Raw genomic sequence first — 27,059 nt, 5'->3', positions numbered from 1 at the left:
CTAAACATCCCATGGAGATTTCATATCTTTGGTAATACTACGGAATATCTTTCACATAATTAAGATCTCCTGCTGAAGCCAGAACAAGATCAGCACTGTGAGTTTAAAACAGCATTATATTTTTAATACAACATCTGCATCTAGAAAAACGTAGAAAGAGATTAAGAAATCAAACACAGAGTTGTCATCACCCTATACATGAAGCTTGGGAGTCATCTTTTCATTTAACCCTTTCTTTAATCATGAATTCTCTGGCATTCAGCCATTTGGGGAATCTGGAAGAAGTGAAATTTGAAGAATAACATTTCTTTCTGACTGAAGAGGGGTTATCAGTTAGGATGGAAAATGTGCATACCTCTATGCTTTCTAGCAATAGATAGCTGCCATATCTGCTTCTAGTACTTTTAGAGTCAGCAATATATGATCATGATTTAAGCAACTTTTTCTTGCAAATTTCTTTTGTAATGCTAGAATTTTAAAGTAACCCAGTATTACTATGCTATCTACTGTGCATGTGCTGGCCCATATGAAAGGATTTCTACGTGTTTAAACACATGATTTGCCAGTTTTTATTTTTTACTGTATGTTCTGCTTCTGATTCCCAATTTAATAGTGTACGCTCATTTTAATTCACTGAGAAAATTGTATTCAGTAATTACAACTGAGATAATTAATAAATATCATTTTGATTTGTCCTTATCAGCGAGAGAAGTTAAGACAAAGACGTTTTATCAGCTCATGATTAAGATGTGAGTATTCTGTTTAATTCAGAATTGTTTCAACTTACAGAGGCAGAAAAACACCTATTACTTAAAGAAAATACATTTACTGTAAGGCCATTATTTGACATTCAATTGGCTGGAATAAAGTTAATTTTCTTCATGGTGGCTAGTATGCTCTGCCTACTGAAAATTTAAGACAGAAGTGGCTGTGTCCATTAAAATGTCTTAGATGTAGAAACTATGGAATTGTGCTATTTTCACCAAATGTCTTGAAAATGAATGAAAAAAGGCTATGGAGTCAGATATCTTCATAGTTAACTGAGAAACTGAATCCTTTTCATAGGTTTACATCTCCTGATAGTCATTTGTACTGGAGCATTTTATCATGACCTAAACCTTTTTAGCTTCTTAGCTCTAGCTAGAGAAAGAACTTACATTACCAAGAGAAAAAAAAGGGAAAAAAAATAAGAGAAATTAAGAAGGAGATTATAAAAAGAGCAATGTAATTAATGAACTATACTCTGGTGCAAATTAGTGCAATATATGTACCTTCAACAAACTCTGCTTTGTCCTTTACATAATTGCTTTTGTTTCTATACTCTACATGATAAACTAGGTGCTAGGTGAGGAAAAATAAGCAGCACACATTTACACATGCTATTTCTGTTCCACCGGGTATTATTTAAAAAGTGGCAAATGTTCTGCTCCAAAAGATTACAGCAATTAAAATGGCATTTCTTTAAATGGAAATCTGAAAGAAAAAGGAAAATAAATATACTTCTGGAAGAAGGAAAAAAAATCTTTTCCTCCATCTTTGCTTAATTTGTTTCAAATTCAGCTGTGGCTGCTCAAACCTTTTTTTCTACATAAGGGTTGTATTTTAAAAAAAATTATGGATTTTTGCTTTCTGTATGCCTTCTTTTGTCTTCAGGATTTGGCAAACATGCAAGTGAGCAAATCTGCATGGAAGTGCTACCTAGGTGAGTTCACGTTATTAAAAAATCCCAAACCATCTTTTACCAGTATTATCAAGCCCAGCTATGCTTAGATTTAGGCAAATTGTGTATTATTCAACATCATAGTCTACATTAAACGGCACCTTTTGTCTCTATTAATTGGTAGTTGACTAATTTTTGTTGTTATTTTCAATACCAGTTATGAAAGTTGCCCCCCTTAACACCATTTTTCAGTGTTATCTGCATTTCCATTTTCTGTTTTCTTTCTTCAGTGAACAGTTTGTATGTCTTTATAACCATACAGTGTTTACTGCTCATTTTGTCTTTTCCCTCATACTCATAAGTCACAAATTTCTTGAAATTTTGTCTTCTTTAAAGACTGCAGTGTATCAAGAAACATCTGTATATTGGGAAAAGACATCATATATTTGTTGGCAAAACCACCATTTTTATCTATACACAAGAAATTTTGTATGACTGAAAGACACTTTAAAATTTTATTTTAAGTACTCAAATAATCATACATGAGTTGTCTTCATTCAAAATGGTACCTCAGCTCCTATGTCCCATTAGACTGATGAAATAAAAATTGGGAGACAGGAAATACTGTTGTAGCTATGTATTGCTCAGAGAAAATAGGTTAGAAAATCATATAATTGTAGAATTGTAGAATGGCAAGCATTGGAAGAGATCATAAATATTATATTGTTTCACTTACGACTAGACCAAGTTACCCAGAGCCCAATCCAACCCGGCCTTGAATGCCTCCACAAAAGACTCTTAATGGAACTGTAAAGCTTCTATTTCTCCTGACCGTCCCTCAGATTTAGAGAGAAAACTGTTCTGAAATGAGAGCCAACTAATTGACATTTTCTGTATGGCCTGTAGATTTTATAGAATATCTACCATTAGATACCTGGCCAATGAGAGTTAGGTGGTATAAAACCCTGAGCACTTTGGGAGAAATATCTAGCAATGAAAGTTGACATTTCAACAGTGAGGTACAAAGAAAGACTATTAAGGAACAACAAGGATAGGATCAGCTGTGTAGACAGACATAACAGTCTCATATGGTATATTTTGGATAAACACTCCCAATTGTGTCAGGTCTATCACTAGCTAATATGCCATTAAAGCACTGCATAGAGAAACTACTTATTCCAGCAGGTTGTCTGAAATGCACTCAGACAAATTGGTTTTCTTTCTCCTTGCTAAAGTTTTGTTTGACTTATAGGAATTAATATGTTTTTTTACAGATTTGGAACCACATACCAAATTACATAATAATCTATTGAACAACTCTCCTTGTGATATGGTGCACAAGCAAAAAACTCCTAAGATACTTGCCAGGCTACTGTGCAGAGAGTCTGTCCATCAGCAAAGGAAATGAGTGAATAGTTTGAGAAAGACAAGAGCTGGCTAAAACAAAACCCAAATATTTCAGGAACACGTAGAATTTCTAGCAGTCAAAGCTCTATGTTAGGTACAGGAAACTACAAGAATCCTAGATAAGAGCTGAGTACACAGAGTTGGTCTGGAACTGGTAACTTACTTTCACATTTACTACTGATTGTATATTATCTTTTTCTTCCAGAAGAGATCAGTTTGTGCTACAGATCAACCCTGTTATTCACTGAAAATAAATGTAGACATGTACAGAAAAACATATTCGTCAACACATAATATTCTCACAGCACTTCTACTGCCCTAGCAAGTGGCTGAACCAACAGTGCTGACAGGACCATAAAGTTTGTCATATATTAAAATCCACGGTACTACTGGAAAAACCCTTTTGCCAGAAGCAGTTTGCTTGACAATCCTGGCATTATAGGATGCCAAAAAAAGTCAGCTAACAACACAGCCAAGTGTCTTTTGTTGCTAATGCCCATTCCATACAGGGTAAAACTGCTCAGCTGCCCACTATTCTGCAAAGCTAGAATTCTGTCAGTAAGTCTATTCTTTAAACCTCAGACATCTCACACAATTTTGGTTGTTAATTTCTGACAAATTTTCTTACCATCTTTATCAAAAATTTTACTATATATCACTTGTATGTATGTGTATGAAAAGTTGATGAATCATGAAGAAGAGTCCTGCAGAGAGATGGTACAGTGACTTTAAGACTACAGATTGTGTGCACCTGTTTGTATGATTTAGTTTTACAAATAAAAGTTAATTTTTCCAGAATCACTTTGCCCTTGGTGTGACACATTTGTTGCAAATTGGGTTTTTTTGTAGAGTTTTCTGTAAACCCAAACCCAGAGTTTTTACCAAGCCTACTGCTGCTTATCTTTATGAATCATTTTAAGGAATGCCATGGAATTATTTTTTTAATCCTATTGAAACTGCTCAGTAAAAGAAAAAAAAATACATTTTCATCTTTATTTCCCACTGTCCAAACATCTTAATAAAAATATGTTTCAGGCATCTCTGTATCTTCCTCACCTACTTTCTTCTCATACCTTCGTGTCCTGCAGACCTTGTTTGCTACCCTCTACTACTGTCACAGGATACTTTTCAAAAGATAGTAAAAAATTTTGTCTGCAGATTTCCAAATATATGAACTTAGCTTCATATGACATTAGATCTCCTTTACTTCCTTCTTCTAACTGACATAAAGTGAAAGGGTTGCATCAGGTCCTGATTTACTTATGAATGCAGTCTAGATCATGTAATCCTTGGCAAATTGCTGAGCCCAAGATTAAGGCAGACTACTCTGCTCAGCAAGACTCTGTCTGCAATGGGAATTTGAAAAATACAAGCCAGACATCTCCAGACATGCACTGTAAAAAAATCTTAATCAACATAAAACTTATATATATGCTGAATAAAAATCCCCGCCTGCCTTGCAGCAGGTGTTGGAATGCTGCTGTCATGAACAAGTGCACAGATTAAGGGTCTTGGAGAGCAGCAGGGTAAGAAATGTTTTAAATTAAGTTTTACAAAGAAGTCTTGTCTTTTTTTGCACTAATGGAGACATTGGTAGTGTCCATATGCTATTCCACCTTTCTGTTACATAAGCTTAAACATGTGGCCATTCCAGTCTACTTATTCCCATATATCTATAGATAAATAAATACATCTATTTTTATATATTATAAACCTATAAAAAATAAAAATGAGAGTAAACAATGCATGAACATTGTTTTATCACAAACTAGTAATTATGTCTGGGAATGTGAATTGATTAAGCATTATCTGTCACAGAAACACACAATTTCAGACATGCTGAGGTTTGAAGGGGCCCCCATAAATCATCTGGTACAAAACATGGAGTTATAAGCAAGATCAGCTAGAGCAGGTGGTTCAGGGCTACGTCCAGTCAGGTTTTGAGCATCTCCAAGGAAACATGACTGCATCTTTACACAATGTGTTCCAAGGTTCAACCACCCTCACAATAAAACAGCTTAAATGAAATTTTTTGTATTTTGGTTTCTGCCCATTGTCTCTTGTCCTGCCTCTGGATAGGATAAAGGATAAAATTACTCTGTCTTCTTTATTCTCTCCACTCCCACCAGCTACTGACACACAGTGATAAGATCCCTCGAAGTTTTTTCTTCTCCAGAGTATACAGCCCCAGTAGTCAGCCTCTCCCTGGTGCATCCTCAGATGCTGTATAAGGCTGAGATGCTTAATTCCTTCTTTGTTTCAGTCTTCACCAACAAGGTCTTGTGGAGTGCTGTGCTTAGCGAAAAAATAATCCAGGAGAAGAACCACTAGCTGTAAATAAGGATCCCTTTGGTACTACTTCAAAAAAATTGCCATACACTGGTCTATGGCACCCAAAGGAAGACAACTAAGGTGCTGAAAGAGATAGATGGCACCTTTTCAAGGCCAGTTTCTATCATTTTGGAAAAGTGATTTAGAATAGAGGAGCTATTTGAAAGCTGGAGAAAATCATGGCAATACACCATCAAAATTGTGACTTAAAAATTAAAAGCTTCCATTGAAACTTTTAAATTTTTTCTCTGATACCCTTATAATTTGCTTTAGAAATTGCTTTTTAGCAACTAAAATCCTTATAATTTGTTTATTATTCTAATATGGATTTAGACATAAGCTGAACATTGAAAGCTGGGAACAGTTAAAGATCGGGGACTAGAATAACGTGCGTCCACACCAATATGGTTCTAAGCACGTAATTCGATTTATTCTGTGAGATGGTGGGTTAAATACAGACAGAATAGTTTACAAGAACAGGTGCATTCTGATAGGCAGTGAGAATACAGAAATATGTAAACTATTGCAGTTTAAGGTAGCCACCGTGTCTTCCCAGTAACTGTTCTATGCTAGTAACTGTTCTATCTTAATACATTCCTAGTAGCAGATAAGTTTATCTGCTACTACGTATGCTGAACGTACTGAGGCCTGTTAGACCAGGCCTGAGGCCTGGTCTGAGGCCTAGTTTGAGGCCCAGGTGTGGATAGCTCTACCTTATGATACAAGCTATCCTCCTACAGAACATCCTTAGCTGCTAGTGTTTAAACTCTCACCCGAAGACCTTATTATACTGGTATTATATCAAAACTTTTTCATATGTTTTCACACATTTTCTATGGTCACATTCATCTCTATAGTTCCAACATTTGCTATTTCTCACATTGCATGGAGTGGAATATTCTAGAAGAATAATAAACTGCATCTGTTGAATGCCATTTCTTCCACAGATTTTGAGTCCTCATATTTTCCCACATTCTTTTATCAATTTTGCCTGCAATTGAAAATAAAAGTGTTTTTGTATACTGAAATTTACTCATTATCTTCCCATTTATTTAAGAGAGAGGGAAATGATTGAAAATTTGACAGAAAACTATTTTTATTCTGAATCCTGAAGTTTTTGTACATTACAACAGTTTAGCAAACTTCTGAGTTATAATTCTTTCCAGATCATTCCCTAAATGTAGTTTTGAAACACTCCCGGAAGAATAATATTGCATGTGTTTAAAATATATGAAGTTTCTTTTATTAAAATTGTGTAAATGTTAAGATACTACAGTTTTAATCTGTTTTCCCAATATAGCATTTATTTATAGATTGAGTATTTTTAATAAATTTCTGATGTCTTCCGTTGTGAATAGAAGTTTCCAGTCCCCAAAAGATAATTTCAGAATATTTAAGTGACAATCTTAGCATCATTGTAGCTTTTCTTTTGTTTTCATATCTAATGCTACTTCCACAAAATAACTTTTAATTTCATGAACCTCCATATTAAATCAAATTTTTAACTTGGGCGCTAATAACATTTTTTCACTACTTAGAACATGAAGAGCCTTGGGAAACTTGTAAAGGCAGCCATTGCAACTAGCATTTCAGGATGGAGCAGATAAAATAGATAAAATAAAAAACTGAGTAAAGGAAGAATTGATTTTAAGAACTTGGGGATGAGAGATGTGAACATCCATGGCAAATTAGGATTCATTGACTGAACTTTGTACTTAATTTCTTTCAAAGAGGAACAAGATCAGTCCTATTTTTGGTGGTGCTGTCCCTTTGCAAATATGGGTTATAACAGAGAGTGTGTGGGAGATTTGGGAATAGAGAAGTAGGAACCTGGGAAGCACTGGATAGTCTAAAACTGTCTAATGAACTAGCTTCTGTGGTAAAATTAATGTAGAAGGTGCCCATATCAAGACTCCTCGTGTTCAGTTTAGCTAGTCCTGTTAAGATGGTGTGGCACAAAAACAGAGTTATAGTCTCCTAAGGAGTTTAACTGAAAAACACCCTTAGCAATTATGGATGGAAGTTTGTGAATTTTTCTTTTGAATCATAATTCTAAATTCTGCTCATGTTCTTCTTCCAAATCTTAAAACTGCTTTTACTCTAAAATTTCTAACCCTTGATTAGAATTGTGTCTTTATAAGGTATTTTTATTTGAAAGAAAACATTTGACTTTGTTTTGTTTCCAAACTATTTGTAACCCTTCCCAAGACTACTAAAGGGAGCATTTCCCTTCAGAGCAGAAGAAAGCAAACTGCTCTGTTTTGTTGATTAGTAATTTGTTTAGAAGAGGAAGAAGCCATCACTTACTGATTGTTCATGCGTTTCACAAGTCCTTGTGGTTTTTTCACTCCACCTTGTTCACTTTCCTATCTTCCTTGAAACTGATGGAAATATTCCAGAATAAATACCGGTGTTTGCTAATTGCCATTTCTGGTGGCCATCCATGAATAAATATTTAATTAAAAATTCCTGCACATCATCTTTATGTGTATTATACAGTGTGGCACTGTAACAAGGACAGCTACTGCCAAAGACGCTGAAGGATGCATGTAAAACTTTTCTATTTTTTTGGAATTTTTTCCTCTTTTGGTTTTTCCATGTCAACCAAAATTGTGCTGTTTAATATCCAAGTTAAAACGTTTCTGAAGAGACAGCTTCACATCTGTTCTAAAGTAAACTGACATTCAACGAAAAAAAATTCCCCCCACCCCCCTCCAATTTATGCTGATATGTTCTATGAACATTTCAAAAGAAAGATGTTCTTGGTCACATACAATCATCCCTCTTCATAATTTTCTAACACTGTAGTGCAGATACATGCTGTATTACATGTATATGCATTTTTGAGATACACTGAGGATGAATAGTCTATATGAATGACAGGGTTCAGAAATTTGAGTTATTCTTTTGATAGTCCTTTGAAAAATTCAATGAATGTAAGTAGAGATCAGCTTAAAATTCCTTTGAAAATTAGAGTACTTTGGGGTTTCAAATGAGATGAGAAACATTTCTTGGATTTACATAGCAGAAGCCTGCTTCCAAGACAGCTGCAGCTATCAAACAGAATATAATTAGGGTGAATTAAATCATTCTAGGGAAATAATACCACATTCCCACAATGAAGAAACAAACTATTTTAAAATAGTTTTCCTAATGAGTTATTTTTCTGTGTTGCTTCTCAAAGATGCCTATTTAGGGACCATTTATCCTGCAATAGGGTGTGCGGCGCTTTACCCAGAAATCACTTTCAACACTTTGTATTTCTCTGATTAACTTATTTGCAAGATCAATAGAAGATACTTTAACAGGTAAGGGGGTTTATGGTTGCTATTTTCTTTTCTTGTTATATGAAGGCTATTATAGAAGCTCCCTTTGGGATGCTCAGTTTAAAAATTACAGAAACACAGTAATATTTTGTGAGATGCAGTTCTGGTTTTATTCCTTTACATGGTTTTCAGATTCTTAGGTCAAAAATTTTAAAGGGTTTTTCAGGTTCTAAATAACTAAAGAGAGATTTGCAAATCTCTGCAGTGCTAATGAAATATGAGTTCCAGTATAGTGGTCCAAAAAGCAGTATGGAATAAAAACAACAAGGATGAAGACACAGGAAAAAGGTTGTCCCTCATGAACAGTGTGGGGTTTTTGCTGTACACCGTGTTGATGTTTTTCAAGACACAATTTCTGTAAGGCTCAATTCTCTGTGTCTTCCATAAGAGGTAATATTTGAACTGATGTACTCATATACTCATAATATCTTCAGCTATTTTTGTTGATCCTCTCTAACCCTGGAGTTGTGTCTGCCTCACAAGGTGACCAAAGGGTAACTTCAGAGAAGGATCAAACCTGTGCCTGGTAAGCAAATTCTCATTCCATATAGCCAGCCCGTTGTAGCTCTGATTTGAAATGTCCTGCCTGGGCATGGGGCAATGTTCAGGACATAGGCTGCTGAGCCCAGCTGGAGAGTAACCTGCCCCACCAGTACTGGCTCACAGCCCACAGTGAGACAGCTGAAAGGCAAGTCTAGAACCAACACCTTGAGCTTTTCCCCTTCCAGAGCATGGCGCTTGGTTTAAATCCAAAGCGAGAAAAAACATCTGCATGGGCTTTGATCCATGCTGAACGACTACGTGGACAGATTCCTACAGTCCCCACAAAGCAACCTGTTCCAAGGATCTGGCTTAGACTGTTTCTCCCAGCAGCTCAACTAGAGTGCTGGCATACGAAGATTGCATCTGTGAGGTTTTCAGGCACTCAGGGAAAATATTCCTTTTCCTAACACACAAGTTTCTCAGACAGAAAACAAAACAGCCCAGCACTTCCCAAGGTGCCCCTTAAAAAGACCATACTAGGCCAGAGTATGGATTTTTCATATTCTCAGTTGTCTCATCTGCCTGTTCATGTGGCTGGAAGCACTAAGAGACTAATACATTTCTCTGTGAGCAGTTAGCACAGATGCATATTCTTTCTCAGAAAAAAGAATATATGGTAAAACTTTAGAGGACACTCTTGAAAAAACAGTGTCTTAAGACAAAAAACTTTCTGTAATTTCTTGTTTTTTGCTTTGCTTTTTTTGATTAAAAAGTTTCACAGAATGTTGCAGAGATAGAAAGTTGTGGATGAATCTTCCTCAATTTTCAGTTTGTACTATTGCTTCTAATTTTTTTCAGAATTTAGGATATGACAGATTCCTAAAACGACTGTGTGCTTTCTTAGGCTTACTACTAATCCCCTTTTCAGCACTCTTCACGATTTCTTTTGTGCAGGAGGTAAACTATGGTTATTTTATTTTCCCTCTCATTATCCTGTACATCAAATCGTATCATCAAATAGCAGTAGATCAGCATTAGAAAAAAGAGTATTTACCTCTGATTTCACCACAAGATGATCTGAAGATTCAGATCAGCCACTATCTCAGAGCTGTGAGCAGTGTGTTCACTTTAACATATTCAAGATTTGCTGTTTCACAAGATTACACTATTGGAATTATTTTATTTGGGAAATTAATTTTTAAAACACTTTGTTTTTTCTTTCAGTTCCTTGAACATGCCTAGTCCTCCACAGAAGTGAGTCCTAGGGTAGACTCCTCAGAGAAACAAATGAGCAATAATTCATCTAATACAATTGTAACACAGATAACCGATACTGCTTGACCAGAATTGGCTTTTATTGACCTGTAGTGACCCAAGAATAATGAATCTGCCTTTGCAAACTTCTACAGCTTTGAGTGGAGGCTGATTTTATTTTTCAATTATTTTTGACCTGTCTCCATTCATCAAAATCTGTTTGAATTTAAATAATGTTTTTTTTTCAGGAAATCTACAAAAATCAACCCCTCCTAAAACAAGGAAAGCATTCTGCCAAATCATTTTAGCCACAGAATGACATCTAAGCTTTATTTAGTTGAAGGCTGTAGGAAATTGGGGAAAAATTTCTGAGATGAAAATAAACACAATTCCCTTTTTTTTCTCAGCAATATATTGTTGTAGTGGCTGTTGGGTAGTAAGAATAAGAATTGCCTTAAAAAGCTATAAAACATTTCTTATCCTCAGAGATATCCATTTTCATCCACTTTCATCAATAATACCCTTGTGCAACGGCACTTGCACTTCACAGAATATATTTCATCATATCATAAGCAGAGACATTCCTGATTCATCTGTACCAGTTTATGTAGATTTTACTTATGTGTGATGTTTTCATGATCATTGCATAAACCAACGGATTATTTCCTCTGTCATGGCTGGAATATTGTTGTCGTTGAAGGCAATACCTAACATAATAAACCAACAGAGCACAGCTCAGGCAGCAGAGGGAAATGTCAGACCAAGGCAATAAAATGGTGCTTCTGCAGAGACATAACTGTGATCGATACGCACGCTTTCAGCAAGGGAGTTTTCATCCTGTGACCTCGTTGAGAATGAGAATGGCAGTCTGAAAACCAAAGAGATGGAAAAAGGAAGATTTTTTCATTTCTTGAGGGAAGTGACCCCAGAAATTATATACTTTATGTTCAGTTTCCAAGCACAGTCAATCCTAGGTGAAGTATTTTTTTAAGAATATGAGTGACACCTAGTTCCCAAGAAATGCACTTAGGACCACATTCAAAGGGTTGAAGGCCTAGAAGTCTGATATAAATAGCCAATAAACAGGACAGGGATTTTTCCCAAAGGGAAATGTCTGTTCATTTCACACAGTTTCATCATTTTGAAAATAGACTCATCGAATGGCTAATAGTAAAGTAGTAAATTTTAATCATGGTGTTGTCAGTGTTGAGAATAAAATATGCAGCAATTACAAATCCAGCAAGTCTAAAACAGAGCAAAATGTATGCATAGGTATGTGTAAACATAGATATGCAAGCATAATTAAAACAAATAAGACAAACTAGTTGAGAGTTATGCTTGTAGGAAAATAATAAACAGCTATTTTCCAGCTTTGTCATATCACATACATTCAGACTGCTTTAGAATCCACCTGTTTATGGAAGGCTCAAAATTCACAACAGCAGTGGAGAAAAACAAAACAATCTAAAGAACAAGGAAACAGCAAGAGAAAAGAACTCATAACTTCAGTCATGGTTTTGGTCCAAACTATGTGTCTGCTTCATTCAGTCTTGAACATATGTACAGATTTCTTTGTGAAATTTGTGAGTCAGCAGCAGCACTGTCACTCCATCTTCTCTTTTTTCTTTCCTTCCTTCTTCAGATTCTCTCCTTTCCACACAGCTCCAACAGGTTCCAAAACGAAACCAAGGTTTTTATAATTATTTACCAATTCCCCCACCACTTTTCTCCTGCGTGCTGCAATCTGTGGAGAGCCCCATGGCAGCACACCAGGGTGCCCTGGCAGAGTGTGGTGCCTCATGCTCCACAGTGGACGGCAGCCACTAAGCCACAGCAGAGAGCAGCTGCTGCTGACAACACATCTAGCTGGGGTGGTGGTGCTGGGGAGGTCATGAAGGAAGGGATAAATTTGTGTATGATTTAGCTAAAATTAGGATTAAAAAAGATCAGTAGTGTCTGCTTGTCAGCCTCTTGCTGGATAGAGGCATGATATTAGAAATAATTAAAACCTGTGTAACTGTTGCAATATGAGTACAGGAATTAGGTCAAATCTACTCATTGTCTACAACTTTTTAAGGATTAGTCAGCGTGTTTTTCAGAAGAAAAGCAATGTCAGGACCATAAAATCTGATTATGAGCCATTACACAAATTACCATGCTGTGAAGATAAGGTTTGGCTGATACCTCACTCTTTGGTTTTCAAATAATCCTTCATTTCCTGTACCAGCACAGTATGCCAGTATCAGACCTGAGTAAAACCACAATGTTTTAAAGAGTTTTGCTCCTAGATTCGACTTTGTGATTCACATTTTTTTTACTTTTGTTTTTCCTTTCACTTGTGCTCTCTGAGATTTCTGACTTAATCTTTGAGATGGAAGTATTTCTGCTAAGCTTATATATTAATTATTACCTTTGCCCAGCTTCACTTCATCAGTTCCAGAAGCTCCTTGAGTGTGGTGTACTGACAAGTGTATTGTACTAGATTTTGAAATGCCACAGAGCACCTTAGACTGCATTTCTGTGACCATCTGACCAGAGTGCCTAAATTTAATCAGGTAAAACTCAGTATGCCATTTCACAACTGGAGAGAGGAAAGGAAGAAACTCCAAGCACAGATAAAACCTGATGCAGCCTTCAATTTTGTGGATGTCACCAACAAAGAGACACAAGTCCAGGTAAATGACATCAATTGTTTTTCCCTGATCCACCAGCATTGTAATTCCGTTTTAGAATGCCACCAGATTTGTCACGTGTGATTTGTCCTTTGTGGAGCCCTGTTGGCTGTCACAAATCACCTCCTTGTTTTCCATGTACCTTAGCATTGTTTCCAGAAGGATTTGCTCTATGATCTTGCAGTGCATAAAGGGGAGATCAGCTGTTAGTTACTCAGATCTTCCTTATTTCTCTTTTTAAAAACAGGGGTTATAGCTCCCCTTAGCTCATTACTTGATTATTACATTCTTCATAATATAATTGCATGATTTTTTTTTGATTATATTTAAATTGATAATCTCAAACTTTTTCCAGCTCTAATTCAGGCCATTTGCTAAGAGAAAACATTTTAAAATCACCCCATTTTACTGTAATTGTAGACAGAGGACATCTCTGACCCCTTGGTAGCAATATTAATTAGGTCTCTGCATGCCAGAGAAATACAAATGAATAACGTATGCCATTGAAACCATCGAGCCAGAGTGTGCTGGCTGATCCACGTGACCATGGGCAGGCTAGCTAGACATCAGTGCTGGGGAAAGTAAGGAGAGACTTCATATATAAAGGACTGTAATTAATATAAGACAAAGAGTAAAAATATAATGCAAATAATTGACATGCTTTCCTAGAAAATGTTTCTTTTCAAATGAGTTTAATTATCTGAGAAAATTGCAGGTTTGATTATTAGAGGTAATGGCACCAGGCATCTGACATACAAGGACCCTCTGTTCTGGTATAAAAGATAGGGCTGTATTTCAGATTTCAAAGGCCGTTCTCAGATGGAATGGCCAGGGAATATGGGCAAGGTTCCCCTCAGGCTCAAAAGCTTCAAAAATTCCTAGTCTTTATTCAGAGTAAATATGGAATAATACTTATTTTTAGTTATAAAATGAAAAGACCAAACTGGAAGTCTAATAATTCACCATGAATTCAGAATAGCCATGCAGATAAATTGGAGCCTTTGATAATTTGTTGAGCAAAATGTGTGTTTAATGCAGACAGTTTCAAACTTTCATGTCTCTGGAAAGACATGACAGCCATACTGGAAGAGACTGTGAAGGGAAGGACTGAGTCTAAGATAGATTTACAAATCTCAAGGACCAAAGAAGAGAACATCGACTTCCAAGATGAGGAAGGAACAAAAAGAGCATAAGAAATTTTCACTGTACAAATAGACAGCTGTAAATAAATTGAGGACATGTAATTTGTAAGCATGGTATGGAAAATATGCAAGTGATAATGTTGTATTTTTAAAAAATGTACAAATATGAAAGTTAATTATGACACACGCACACTCACACACCAGTTCCTAAGAAATAGTTTAAAGTAAGAAAAAAAAAAATCAAACCTAAACCCAAGGAATACAAGATCCTAAGGATCTTCTTAAACAAAAATCTGTGGTTACAAATTAACAGTTATTTCTTTATTTGTGACTGCAAATTTGACCAAGCAGTGTACATTATACTGAAAAAAAAATGGATTCACTATTTAATGTCTTATTCAATGGTACAATTAATTCATATACCATCAGTAAGTTTAATATTTCTGGAAAAATATATAACCCAAAAGATATAGGAGATGAAACTAAGTAATATAAGCATTCCTTCTTGACTTAACACGATTAGGAATGTCAGATTAGCCTCACTGACTGGACCTAGCAAAATGGTACTATCCATAGACACCAAATTAATTTTAGAAAGGAACTATAACCCTCTTAGTGGGAAGGAAAATGAAATGTAGATAGTGTCACCCTGGTTTTGAAGACTTTTTTAAGCCTTCTGTTATGTTCTTCATATTGGAGTCAGAAGTTTCACCTTATCACACCTTCTACTATAAACACTGGCCATGTTTTGCTAACTGTCTTTTATTGTTTACATATTTCTAGGTAGGAGGAGAAATGTGATTGACAGTTAGCTCGACCAACGTGGATTGAGAGGTGGAATTCCATCCTCCAATCCACGGGCACCATGGCAAATGTATAAAACTGGGTTTTGTAAATAAACTCGCTCTCTTTTCCTGCTTCGCTCACCAGCGTGTCCTTGTGTGGTTCTTCCCGTGTCCACTGTGACATCTGGTGACCCCGGTGTGTGTGGTAGGACTGTCTGGGTGAGCTCTGTCGGGCCCTTCACTCCTTGCCTAGGCTCTGTGGCTCTGTAGCGCCTTTCACTCCTTCCCTAGGCTCTGTGGCTCTGTTTGGCGGGTTTACCCCCCCCTTTTTTCTGCTGCACAATGTCTTTCGATACGGTCTTGAAAGAGGACTCCATGGTTTTGGAGGTCTGGAAGTCTATTGTAGAACTAAAGTACGTTCCTGTTTCCTGGGCAGAACTTCAGGGTTTGTTGGAATGGGCCCAGGGGCGTGGCTTCTTTAGCGATCCGGCGGACGCATTTTCTGGGGAGGTGTGGGGCAGTTTGGGGAAGTGCCTCAAGAACCTTCTCTCTTCCCCCCCCGTCGTGCTGGAGGCAGCCAGGTTGTTGGTTGTGTGGGGAGAGATTGATTTCTTCTTTCGGAAAATGGATCCCGCTAGCTCGGAGATCTCGGCAGATTCTCTGAGCGACCCTCCCTCTCCGGTGGTAGGTGGGGGGCCGCAAAGGGACGCGGCCGCGGTGTCGGACGTGGGATCTCCGTCCGAGCTCGATCCCCTGTCTCCGAGGTCGGAGGATTCTTTTCCTCCCCCTTCGGCTGATGCGCTGGAAGATTTGTTCCTCTCCGATTCGGATTTCGAATTTTTGGGGAACAAGGGAAGCCTGAACCCGCCCCGGCCGTTCGAACAGCGAGAGGGCGGGGCCCCGCAGTCGTCACGGCCGGCCCCGCCCACTCATGCCCCACAGCTCCGGGGAGTGGGGATGGAAGAGCCTTCCATTCAGGCCTTCCCAGCACTGACGGGCGGGGAGGAGGCCTCGGCGCGGGCCCCGCCCCTTGTAGAGCATGATTCTGTTACCACGCTCTGCCCGAAATGCGGAACTTCCACGACGTATCCTCTGGATACGTCAAGGGTGGAGCCGCCCCCCGCGCAGCCCCCCTTGGGCGCCGAGGGTGGCTCCTTGGGCGCCTCGGCGCCTGCGCCGCCTCTGCAGAGCGTGGAGGGGGCGGGCGCCGCTGGAGGCGGGGCCTGTATCGGCTCTTCGCCGGCCCCCGTCCTGTTGGGTGGGCAGTCCGTGCATTCCCTGTCGGGGGGGCTGCCGCCTGCTATTGGCCGGCGGAGCCTCGGTGAAACCTTACTCGGCGGGATCCCGGACCGAGCGGCGGCTGGCTCGGGCAAGGGCGGAGCGACGCCGATCCCTGCTCCCTTCCTGGGTCCCCCCCCCACTGCACCGGTCGCGCCTGCGGTGCTGAGCACGGCGCGTGTAGAGGGTGCAGTCCCGCGAACCGCGCCTGCGCCGTTGATCGCGGCGCGAGACGGGGACGCAGCCCCGCGGGCAGCGCCGGTGCCCGCCCCTCGTTCCCCCCCTGCTCTGAGTGCGCAGGCGCCCTTGAGCACGGCGCACAGTGGAGCGAAAGCTCCGCCAGCCGCACCCGTCCCAGCACATTGTAATCTGCTTGCACGGGACTCGGGGGTTCTATCGGAACCTACACCTACTGAAGAGCCCTGTACCCGTGCTGCGGCGGACGCAGGCACCGCCGGGGCTGCGGAAGCACCAGCGGGCCCGCCCCCGCAGCCTCCCACCGGCGCTGCGCCTGCGATGGGAGCAGGCGCTACAGTTTTTAAATTCAGCGCTGGTGGGGACGCAGCTGGGGTCCGGCCGGCCCTTCCCAGGGCCAAGAGACCCCGCGATCTGGGATCCTCCACCTGGACACTCCCTCCTTGTAATGTCACAGTGCGGCCAAAGGATAAGCAGCAATTTTGGGGGGCAGTTAAAGTCAAGACGGAGGAAGTGATGGACTGCATGTATACACATTGTCCTCCGGAGTCTGAAAAGATTAGCGCTACTGCTGTTGTTTCTGACGCCGCTGGACCTCCGGTGTCTGGCATTCAGCTGGCCCCCAGCCAAGTGTCTGCCTCTGTCCCTGTGGACTCCACGGGACGGGATGTGGCAGGTCCTGCCACCCTACCAGGAGGTCTCCAGGCTTTCCCTGTCATAACAGGTGTTACCCATAACACCCACCAGCCTTTGCATTGGAAAGCCTTGATGGACCTTCGTGATAAGGTGGGGAAATATGGCCTGGGGTCTAGTGAAGTAATGCAGATGCTCAGGTTTTTCAACGGTCATCTTTTAACACCTTATGACATCCGGAGTCTAGCTCGTACTCTGTTTCCACCTGTCGAATATGAAATTTTCGAATCAAAATGGAGTGAGTTAGCAAACAGCACAGTGGAGCAAAATGCCACATTAGGCCCAACTGATGTCAGGCGCACGGTTGATACCGATAAGCTGCTGGGCATCGGAAATTATGCCGATGCCAATGGACAAGTTGGGTTTGCGCCCTTGGTGCTTGAGCAGTGCCAACAGGTAGGCATGGCAGCTCTGGTTCAGACCATAGCAATGGCTGCTCCAGAGGAACCGTTTAACACAATTGTTCAAGGAGCTGATGAGACATTCCTGCATTTTGCAGGAAGGCTGACTGCTGCAGTGGAAAAGCAGGTCGGTGATCCTGAGCATAGGAAGGTATTACTTAAGTACCTGGGCCGAGGCAACTGCAATACTGATTGCAGGAAGATCATCGACACACTTCCTGGTGATCCGTCCATCGCTAAGATGGCAGAGGCCTGTGCAAAGATAAGCACACGTAGCCGCAAGTTTGTGGCCTTGGCTGATGCTGTGCAGTCACCTGGGGCTATGGCTGTACAATCAGCCATGGCCCCTGTGATGCAGCCTGCTTGGAGGGGCCCTCAGGGCAGGTTGCAACAGCAGGGCAGTCCCAGAACCAGGAAAAAACAGGGGAAGAAAGTGCAAAAAACCACGGCCCCCTTGTTTCTGTGCGCTCGATGTGGAAAACCAAATCACTTTGCAAATGATTGCAGGGCGACGGTGCATGCTAATGGCCATCCCCTTCTGGTGTCGGGAAACACGAAACGCAGCGCGAAGCAGAGACGCGCTCAGACACAAGTGTCTCTGCCCCCACCCGAACCGATGGAGGTCTGCTTAGCAGGCTTGCAGCCAGCACCCGCGGCTCAGCGGGTGTTGACGTCTGCACAGCAGAATCTGTCCTCATAAATTCGGACAAGATACACAGGGTCCCCTTGGATGCCTTTGGTCCTTTGGGTGATGGCATGAGTGCTTTCCTCATGGGGAGGTCTAGTGCCATCATTCAGGGTATCATTGTGCACACAGGACTCATCGATGCCGACTTTTCAGGGCAGATTCACGCGATGGTCTCCACGTCTACCCCCCCTCTGACTATCCCAAAAGGCACACGAATTGCTCAACTTGTTCCTTTTAAGTCTTCTATTTCCAGGACGGAGGACCGGTCACGAGGTGACGGCGGCTTCGGCTCTACTGGGCCACCTCAAGTGCACTGGACTGTTGCCCTGACCAAAGACCGTCCTGAGATGGTGTGTACTGTGTCCATGGCTGGTGCAACGCCGCTAGAGATTCAACTTCGCGGCCTCCTGGACCCCGGGGCCGATGTTACGATTTTCTCCCTGGCGGCTTGGCCCCCTCAGTGGCCTTTGAGCCTGGTGCAGACACCTGTGACGGGCATAGGAGGAACGAAGCAGTGCTACGTGAGCCAGAATCCTGTGACCATCACCAACCCGGAGGGACAGACGGCCACGATTTGGCCTTATGTTACGGACACTGCTAAGAACCTCTGGGGGAGGGATGTCTTGGCCACGTGGGGGGTGCGACTCACCACGGATTTTTAATGGGGGCCACTGTGATGAAGGGCGCAGAGTGTCCCACGCCTCCTTTACGGTGGCTAGTGGACAAACCCATCTGGGAGAATCAGTGGCCCCTCTCTCATGACAAGCTAGTCGCCCTTCGTGAACTTGTTCAGGAGCAGTTGGACCAGGGGCATCTAGAACCATCTACCAGTCCCTGGAACACTCCTGTGTTTTGCATTAAAAAGAAGTCTGGGAAATGGAGGTTGCTACAAGACCTCCGAAAAATCAATGCCGTGATGGAAGGCATGGGGACATTACAGGCGGGCATGCCATCGCCTACCATGCTTCCCGCGGACTGGCCGGTCCTCATCGTGGATCTGAAGGATTGTTTTTTTACGATCCCTCTGCATCCCGATGACAGACCAAAATTTGCCTTCACGGTACCAACAATAAACAATGCTGAACCGGCACAGAGATATCAATGGAAATTTTTGCCTCAAGGAATGCGAAATTCCCCGGTACTATGCCAATGGTATGTGGCCCGTGCCTTATCTGGAGTCCGCAAGCAGTTTCCTGACGCTCACGTCTATCATTATATGGACGACATTTTGGTGGCTGCGCCCACCCAGGATGAGCTGCTGAGGATACAGCCTCAGTTGTTGAATGCTCTGCATTCACATGGACTGCAGGTGGCTCCAGAAAAGGTACAACAGCAACCTCCCTGGAAATATTTAGGTGTCAAAATTCTGGAACGGACTATCCGTCACCAGGAGGTGCAATTTGTGCAACCTGTGAAGACACTGAATGATGCTCAGAAGCTGGTAGGTGTCATCACTTGGTTACGTCCTTACTTAGGACTAACCACCGCACAACTGTCTCCCTTGTTTGAATTATTAAAAGGGGACACTGATTTAAAGTCACCTCGTCAATTGACCCCTGAGGCACAAAAAGTGCTGGAGGAGGTGCAACAAGCTGTTTCAGCCCGCCAGGTGTACCGTATTGAACCTTCCATTGATGTCACTGTGTTCATCACCACTCCTGATCTACATCCTACAGGTATCATTGGCCAATGGAACGATGATTGGACTGATCCTCTGCACGTCTTGGAATGGGTCTTCCTGCCTCATCAGCCGCACAAGACGGCAACTGCGTTGTTTGAATTGATTGCGCACTTGATAATCAAGTGCCGGCAACGCTGTTTGCAATTGATGGGTGCAGATCCCTCAACAATCATACTCCCGGTTCAGAGGGAGGAATTTGATTGGAGCTATGCGAACAACGTGTCGCTACAAAGTGCTCTAGAGGGTTTTTCAGGGCAGATCACTTATCATCTGCCCAGCCACAAGCTATTGCAAGTGGCAAAAGATACTCGATTTTCATTACGACCCAAAAATAGCCAAGAGCCAGTGCAAGGACCCACCGTCTTCACTGACGGTTCAGGCAAAACAGGAAAAGCCATTGTTACCTGGAAGGATGGATCTGAATGGCAGATTTTGGAAGGCCATGAGGATGGGTCAGCCCAACTGGTTGAACTAAGGGCTGCCGTCATGGCATTCGAAAAATTCTCTCAGACACCCTTCAGTCTGGTCACGGACTCAGCTTATGTTGCCGACATTGCACAGCGATTAGGGTATTCAGTCTTGAAGGAAGTCAGTAACCCTGCCTTGTTTCATCTGCTGAAGACCTTGTGGTGTGCAATTCAGTCCAGGGTTCATCCCTATTACGTTCTGCACGTTCGAAGTCACACAAATTTGCCAGGCTTCGTAGCGGAAGGTAATGCAAGGGCTGACAAGCTGGCTAACCCAGCATGGGTTGCTCCTCAGCCTGACACACTCGCACAGGCCAAGGCATCGCATGGGTTCTTCCACCAAAATGCGCATACGCTGCAGAAGCAGTTTCACCTGACGGCCACTGAGGCTCGTGACATTGTTGATTCTTGTGACGACTGTCATGCCCTTGGTGCGCCGTTGCCGGCAGGGGTTAACCCCAGGGGCCTTAAGGCCTTGGAGCTTTGGCAGACCGATGTCACCCAGGTCGCCGAGTTTGGCCGGCTCAAGTATGTGCATGTCACGGTGGACACATTCTCCTCCGCGATGTGGGCTTCGGCTCACACTGGAGAGAAAGCCCGCGATGTCATTGCCCACTGGAGGCAGGCCTTTGCTGTACTAGGCATACCTTCTGTCGTGAAAACTGACAATGGTCCTGCTTATGCCTCTCAACAGGTACGGCAGTTCCTACAGGCATGGGGTGTGACTCACAACTTTGGCATCCCTCATTCTCCAACAGGACAAGCAATTGTAGAGCGTGCTCATGGTACTCTCAAGCATGTCCTCCAGAAGCAAAGACGGGGAATGCAGGGTGAAACACCACACAGTCGCTTGGCCAAAGCATTGTACACCATCAATTACCTTACAGTTCCGCAGAACTCAAGTAACCCTGTGATTGTAAACCACCTCCTCTCGTTGCAGGCTTCAGATGACACGCATCAGCCTCGAGCGAAGGTTCGGGTCCGGAATTTAGTTACCAAACAATGGGAAGGACCCTATGACCTGATCGTTATGGGGCGTGGGTATGCGTGCGTGTCCACAGATACTGGGGCACGCTGGGTACCTTCAAAGTGTGTCCGTCCTGACCTGAGACAGCAGAGGCAGAATCCGGCCGATAGGCGAGATGGAGGCCGTGACCAGACTGAAGGTCATCAAATGGATGAATCCTTGGGCGATGACTCGGACGCAGATGACGCGAGTGATCGCTCTGATGATTCCTCCATGGATAATCATTGAACTCTGTACAGTTTTTTTCCATTGTAAAAATTGTTCATTTTTCTTTTTTCCTTTTTCTTTTTTTAAAGATAAAAAGGGTGAGATGTCACCCTGGTTTTGAAGACTTTTTTAAGCCTTCTGTTATGTTCTTCATATTGGAGTCAGAAGTTTCACCTTATCACACCTTCTACTATAAACACTGGCCATGTTTTGCTAACTGTCTTTTATTGTTTACATATTTCTAGGTAGGAGGAGAAATGTGATTGACAGTTAGCTCGACCAACGTGGATTGAGAGGTGGAATTCCATCCTCCAATCCACGGGCACCATGGCAAATGTATAAAACTGGGTTTTGTAAATAAACTCGCTCTCTTTTCCTGCTTCGCTCACCAGCGTGTCCTTGTGTGGTTCTTCCCGTGTCCACTGTGACAGATAGTATAATTGAAATGACAGGAACAAAATCCATAACCTAGTTAATAGCTAAAGAAATGATTAGCAATGAGTATTCTGCTTATTTTCTTGATATTGCTTTGATTCTTAAAATATGTTTATCTAGAACTCTTGGTATTTTAACATGGATTATTATCTAAGAAAAGTGTAGAGATGCAGCAAAATATAGAATGCAAGCTTCTGCAAAATGACTATTCACAGAGCAAGCGTATTATTTCAAGAGATTGTCAGGAAATTTCTGACAGGGAAAGAAATCTTCTGCCTTCTTCAGCTTTGCTAATGCTGATTTTAGTACATGTATGAGGCAGATATTCTTTTCCAAGAGTACCAGGTGGAAATATGTGTTACTTTATGCTTGTTGAAATCACTCAAAAGTAACACCCATGGTCAGCTACTAAACAAACATTTAGGATTACGCAGCTGAAGCGCTCCACTATTGAGTTTATTATTAATAAATGGATTTACAGTGTCTCACTGGTCTTTACCACAAGGGTAAATAATTGTCGGATTTTGCCTTGCTGGCTGTCTTGAGTGCATCACTGTGCACATTTTACCATGTTTTCCTTTTTGTCTCACTCCAAAGAAAGATGGAATGGTTTCAAGCAGCATAATTGAGAACTTATGTGCTAGACTCATCTCCAGTCTACCTTACTGATGCATGTCTCCTATTATGTTCAAGAAAAATATTTTTTGATGGCTCTAGTGCACTTTACACATAGCAGATGAATTATTTTAACAGTGGCACCTTCCTGAAACCTACATTAAAAAACCCAAAAAACTCAGGCTTCTTCTACAGGATTTTTTTTCCTATTTGCCCAGTTTTCTTCTCCTTATGGACAATTTTGCTCTCTCCCCAGCTCCACCCCAATCCCCTTTCTCTTCTTTTAAAAACACAATATTCCAGTTACAGGTGTCAAGATAAAAACATGTTCTAACTGAACAGGCAAACAAAGTAAATGTAAGCTGTTACCAATAGCAAATAGTACCTGATATGTACCCTTTCTGGCATGATTATTCAATTTCTTGGCAGGATGAGTCAATTTCTTGCAAGATTGAAGCTTCCACTTTTTCCCAGATTTGTCACTCTAAAAAAAAAAAAAAAAAAAGCACAAAAAAAAACCCCACAAAAAAACAGATCACAGAATAACAGCCATTTTCCATAGCTTACTTCCACTGGCTCTTAGCCACTGACATTTAAGACTAAATTATGTAGAAGGTCTGAGTACTACTGAGGATCTGAAGAATCAACAAATGCATTAAATTATTATGCAGTGCTGATTTAGAAACAAAATGAGAAATGATATTCATAGAGCATTCATATGAGATAAAAAGAGCACTTTCATCAGCTTCTTTTTCAATTAAGAATCTTCCATTTTTCTTTAAAAAGTTTGTTTATCAGCATAGAAGTTGCAGCACTGGAGGGAAATGGACGCAACATGAATAGGAAGATATAGGAGGATTAAGGTTCTGAAGTATCCCTTACCATTCATCCTTAGCATGCCAGAAAATAGGATACAAGAACACCTGCTCCTATTCCTGACGCTATCTTACCCTCTCACACTTTTTCACCTTTCAAATTCTTATTGAAAGTAATCTGAAAAAATCTAAACCTAACAATTATTTTATTTATTAGAAAAGTAGAATATTATTCATTCTTTATTGCTGATCTCAAGGATCAAAAGCTCACATGGCTTTCTGTGTTTGACAAGTGGAAAAAAACCCTAAATTAAATTTTTCCATGTATAAATATATATTTCCACATATACATATATTTTACATTTTATCCATAATGTGCAGCTTCTTTAACATTAACATTTACAAAATGCAGAACTATTTCCATTAACACTTAAAAAATTAATCTCCCAATTCATTACTGTAAGGTTCACTTTAGGACTATAAGGTCAGATTGATGTGTAACAAATATCATATAAAATAATTTCTTCATGTCATCATATTATTTAAAGCTGCCAAAATTTAATAACTTGTCTCAGTTTGAGTCCTTACAACATCCTCATAGACCAAAATACTACTGGCCCTTAATACCAAAGGAAATTTTAATTTAGAATATTTCAAGTGGAGGCGGAGGAGGACCATCTTCTGTTTTCAAAACGTATATATCAGCACTTTATTTAAATGGGTAAAATCACTTTTTAGTCACATTTTATTAAATATTTTAGTTCTTTTGCAATAATGAGATAGGTCTGAAGTGTAAGATATAAAACTTCAGTACAACTACAAATCTAATATATTCAAACTTTTCAATGTATCATTCCATCATTCCAATTTTTTTCTGAATCTCTCTGTTAATTGAGGATATTGTTAATTAAGGGCATGAGAAAATTACATTCAAAAGTGCTAGTTGCTTAAAAGCTGTTTAAATAATTATGAAAACCTCCCTGAGAAGCTCAAGGAATGTTTCTAATTACACCTATCATGGATCTCTTAATTGACAGGATCCTCACCTCCTATGGATTGCATTGTGTATCTTAACTAGTGAGTCCTGAGCCCAGAAGTTCAAATCACTACTGGATGGAATATGTATACAAGAGCACCATTTTTTAAAAAGCAATTAATTTTCAAATTAAAAATGTTTTATAAAATAAAATAAGTTTTTGTTATATTTGGCTTTTGCTGGGATTCTGATAATTCTGCAGTATAAATAAGCATTTCTTAAAAAGAGTTCTTTATATGAGGTGGTTGGCATGCCTTAAAATAGATCTGATACCAACAAATCCTTTTACCAGACTAATTATGGGTCAGGGCACCCTGCAGGAAGTAGAAAATTAGAAGTAGTTAGATTTGAAAGAGAAGGAACAACAATAAATTATTAATTAGGCAAGATTATTTTTTCTACATGGTTATGTTTACAAATAAAAACCTGAAGACTACAAGTAGAGTGAAAACACAGAGCTATGCCCCAAGTCAAACCTTATGAAGAAAATGGTAGATTTTATTTCACAGAATAATATCATGAAGTGCTTACCAGCCAAGGAGCATGATCTACTTACATACATATTGCAGAAAAGTGTTTGAAGTGTCCAAAGGAAACTCTCCTATCTTTACCAAAATTTTTGGTGGAAGTTCTAGGAAAATGATATTTATTTTTCCTTGTTTTATTCGTACTTCATGTCTGAAAACATTTTAACTTATCTCTCTAACCCTGACTGGGAAAGCAGGTACATTAGCAGCTCATCCCACATTTCAGGGTGATTCTAGGACCTGTGAGATCAAGTGTCATTCAGTTCAGACACAATGACCTCCTCCTTGCAATGAAAACAGGGGGGAAGGAGCTGAACATCTTCCATACAGGCAATGTGCTTTCATGCATAGCACGGAACAAGTTTACAGCCAGCAAATGCAACCACATCTGGGAGCTGTCAGGCACTTCTGGGTATCTCAGTTTATATGCCAGCTGTGATTTAATATGCACCTAGCATTAGTCATGCACAATATTTGTTGCCTCTAGGCTTACATCTGATACTCTCAGTTTGGAAACATAGTCCTGAGACATTGTCTTTCTAATTAATGTGAAATCTCCACAGTTTTCAGAAATATCTGGAAGAAGACATTTTGTTCATATGAAATAATTAAGTCCAGGTGGCTTCACCTTGCGCAAAGCAGGCAGCCCAATGGCCAGCATTATGCCCCAGGGTTGAAGGTCAAACCCTAAAGCCTTTCATTATATTCACTAGACCATGCTAACAGTCCTGCATAAAACCCTGGTGGCCGTGTGTTGTTATCATTTTTGGATGGCACAGAAATAACAACATGACTCTCCATGATGGTAAAGATGAGAGCAAACTTTATTCTTCTAAATTCTACTTTTATAGAGTAGTTTGGTACAAAGAACATGATGGGTTATTCAGCATCTACAGCCTTTTGTAAACATTTCTTTTGTCAGTAAACTTGTTGGAAAAAACACCACCTGCGGATGGTTTCTCACTTCCCAAGGTTTGTTTGAATTCCTCCTTAAGGTTTCTCAGGCTAACATGAGAAACTTGCTCGTCTGCCTTTCATACAGACACTGGCAGAGCCTGAAGCCTAAGTTCAGACCAATGTCAGCCCCACAGCCGTGCTTGTCACTGAACTTCAGAGCTGTGATGCTGTAATTAATGACTCACCTGACATGTGGGGCAGCTTCTCAGACAGAAAAAATGGCCATTGATGCTCCACTCTTAGCTGACTTACCTGTCTGAGTGAATGAGATGACCCAAGAAATTTCCAGTTTCTCCATTTTTGACTTATCTTTACAATGCACTTTTGTCCAGGAACACAATATAAAAAACCTCTTTGAAGAAAACTTTGTTTGGTTGCAAAAGCTTTTTAACTTCCTCTCCTATTACAATTATTGGAGAACTAATGTGAGCGATCCTCTCCTTGCACTGAATTTTACAATATGGACCTTTTGATGTCTAAACACAAATTCTAGGCAAATGTGCAGGAATAGAGCAAGCATACAGGCACATTTCTACTACCTCTTGCTCTCAGTAGTTTGGAAGTTAAGGACTTCCAAAGCTAGAGATTGTATATCTGGATTTATATTTCCTTTGATAGATTTATTTTTTTTTTAATTTATTCCAAAAGTATGTCAAATCCACTTTTGAAAACATAAGCTTTTAACAACTACATCTTCTGGCAATGGGTCAGTAATTAGACATTTTATCAAAAAGAATGTAGGTTTTTAAAAAACTTTCTGTGTGAATATTGATGTTACTGCTTCTAGAGTTATGTTGTTCAAAATGCTGCTTAAGTACAAGTACCAATAAGTGCTGTTTAAGTAAGGACAAATACAATTATTTGCTATGATTTCTAGTTTATTCCCGATTTGATAAATTTCTGATATTTTTGAGTCATTCTTGTTTCTTGACTGAAGAACTTGATACATTTCAGGCTTTCCTGAGGAGACACTGTTC

Source organism: Prinia subflava, chromosome 7, assembly GCF_021018805.1.
Source record: "Prinia subflava isolate CZ2003 ecotype Zambia chromosome 7, Cam_Psub_1.2, whole genome shotgun sequence".
NCBI classification, from domain to species: Eukaryota; Metazoa; Chordata; class Aves; order Passeriformes; family Cisticolidae; genus Prinia; species Prinia subflava.
This window is presented reverse-complemented; position numbering follows the sequence as displayed.